The sequence below is a fragment of the Cibotium barometz genome, chromosome 35, assembly GCF_041138505.1.
Source record: "Cibotium barometz isolate CiBa-2024 chromosome 35, ASM4113850v1, whole genome shotgun sequence".
Lineage (NCBI taxonomy): Eukaryota > Viridiplantae > Streptophyta > Polypodiopsida > Cyatheales > Cibotiaceae > Cibotium > Cibotium barometz.
Genome location: NC_141080.1, coordinates 5,321,412 through 5,324,477, shown reverse-complemented (window position 1 = coordinate 5,324,477; position 3,066 = coordinate 5,321,412).

Genomic DNA, 3,066 nt, shown 5'->3' with positions numbered 1-3,066 from the left:
TCATCCTTGCATGAGTATGTGGTTTTTTTTTTGGGCACACAAAGGGCTTCTTTCTTCACTCCTTTCGACAATCCTATGGGGGCAACCTAATGAAAGTGCTTTTTTTAACCTAAAGAAGCACGTGCCAAATGAGTAGGCGTAAATTTGTGTGAGACCTCAAATATGAAGGGTGATCCTATTATTTGATTTGAAAAGCAAGAATTGTTAACCATATTTCTTTATTTTTATATAAGAAGGGCATTATTCAAAGCTTGTTTTAAGAAATGTTAATCGTATTTCTTCATTTTTTATATTCAAGGACTTTTCAAAATTAAGCTTTTTATTGGAAGGTGTTTAACATATTCCAAGAAGTTTTCAAATTTTGCCCACCCCCAGAAAAAATAGAAAAAGAAAAAAATTTAATGCAATATTTAACACGGTCGTGGCTAGTAAAAGGTGTAATGTGAAATTTGAACCGCCCATGTGCAAAGTGGCATCTGAAAAGTGCAAAGGTGGAATTTTGGTTTTTCGAGCCGGGGAATGTGAAAAGCGAACACGAGGCGATTAAGTGTGAACATGCATCACGTTCGAGCAATGCGTGTAATATTAAATCACGAAATTGCAGTAGAATTATATATCACTAAACCTTAATAATTTTGCTAATCAAACACGCATAGCATTCAACCTTATGCATGGCTGTCACAAAGCACCCCTCCCCCACACACCCACCCCCCTTCCTTCAGACCCCCACGCCCCCAAAACAACACTTCCATGGTGTCCCAATCCATAGTTGCTTTTTAACAAGTGTCACGCCCGTTTTTAAGCGTTTGGGCCATAAAATACTTGCAAAATTTTTAAATGCCCATCAAAATTTACACAGAAATACAAAAACAACTTGATATATTTCGGCAAACCTGTCAATTTTGAAGGGCAAGGATGCCCGTCAAAAGTCAAGCATGTCCCAATCCAATGACCAATATCACTTTGTGCACATCTTTCTATAACAACCCAATAATACGAAGGAGAACATTGAGAAGGGAGTTCTGGGTGCCATTCTCTCATGAGAAAGTACTTACTTTGTGCACTTATGTCTATAACAAGCCCAATGTTATGAACGGGTTTTGGTCCTAGACTCAGCCTAGAACACGCTCAATCTTCAAAAAAGCCTTCTTAAATTGATGGTAGACCGAGAAATTTCTTCTCAGAAAATATAAGATCTAGTTATAGTTATATTAAAGTGTGAAAAAAATTGTGTGTGTTCCAAATTACAATTGTATCTTAAGTCCATGGTGGAAATGATTGATGGAATGCTTGGTAGAAATAATATCTCGAACAATGAGCCCAATGTGTTATGAAATAAAAGGGACTCCTAGTACTTACTCTGTGATAACAAGCCCAATGTCATGAAGAAATCAATGTGACCCAATTCCATGGCCCTTTAATTTTTACAAGGGTTTTGCATAATTCTTCCCATTTGAATGATTTTCATCTGTGTCTTTTTATTTAAAATGTTAAAAAGAACACTAAATGGCCTTTCCCCTTTTTTATAGGAAAGCAACTAGATTCTAAGGGGCAAGTAGTCCCCATCATTTATAGTATAAAAGAAAAGTGTGGGTGTAAAAACGTGTACTTCTCATATAATTTCATGTCACCATTATGTAGAGGGACCACCAATGAGTGTGAGTAAGAGGGTGTATAAACTGGGTTCATGGCCCAAGAAAACATATAAATTATATACAAAGGTGGCAAGATGAAAAAACCCATGTAGTTCAAACACCAAAGGAAACTTTAGGCTAATGTGCTTCGTGGAAATCATAATAATGTGTATTGGAATGAGTGTCTATGTGCAGTATATCATTTAGACAAATTGGTTTTGAACCATTGGCAAATGTCCATGGAGTCCTACACTTATATTTGCTTACTTCTTCCCTCCCCCTCCCCCCTTCCCCACCTCTTTCTCATCTACTTCTCCCTTTTTTCACATCCCAACGTTATATCCACCAAGGTATTGGTTTTTAACAAAAGCCAAACACAAAGACTTTTTCACATCTTTGATGAATATACAATTTTCCACATAATAACAAAAGCTGCATTGTATTCTCATCATTGGTTTTTGCTTAACTTTTGACGTGTGATATCTAGCTTTGAATGCCTTGCTAGTTTGTCTTTTGTGTGATATATCTTGATCATGGATTTTGTATGAAATGGCTCACATCTCACGTGTGGTAAGATAGACTCGTAGCTCATGTGTCACATCTCTCTCTCTCTCTCTCTCTCTCTCTCTCTCTCTCTCTCTCTCTTTTGAGGAAACACAGAGCTATAATACTGAGTATGAAAAAATCCCCAAAGTGCCAGTGGTGGCCTACTGAGGGGGCATACAAACTGTGCAGTGAGAGGCGAGAAGCCTATGAGCAGTCGGTGCTACATCACGGTGGATGATGTGATGTGTGCAATATGAACCACTGTGGGGGAGTGTACTCCCATCTAGCATGTCCTCCAACAATCCTGAAGAAGAGACCCGTGCGCCCCCCCAACGACGAATGAAGGCCTGGAGTCTGTCCTGAGCTGTCTGTGAAGGCCGACAGGAATCATCATACGTGGAACGCAGTGCACGGATAAGATCGAGCCAAATCAGGACTAGCTCTCTCTCTCTCTCTCTCTCTCTCTCGCATGCACTCTCTCTCAATGTGTGTGTGTGTGTGTGTGTGTGTGTCCATGCATGTGTGTCTATAGGTGTATGCATGCATGTGCACAATGCATGTAAGCATGCACAAGCTACTTTATCACACCTCCCATGCACCTCTTAATCACTTAAAAAATTGATGTTGTTGAGGATGTGAGACACCATTCTTTGGATGTTGTCTTTAAACATGAGGTGATTGAGAAGCAAAGTGTGGTTACATGATATTGTTCTCAAATGTGGTGGAGCATTTCATCTTTTTAAACTTAAGAATCAATTTAAAAGTTTTTTTCTTGGTTGAACATGTGAAAATTCATACATCGAAATTCCTTGTATGAACTCTCATAAAGGTAGTAAACTTGAGCCTACTTAGAAGTTTTAACATAATCATGAGTGGAACCAATCCA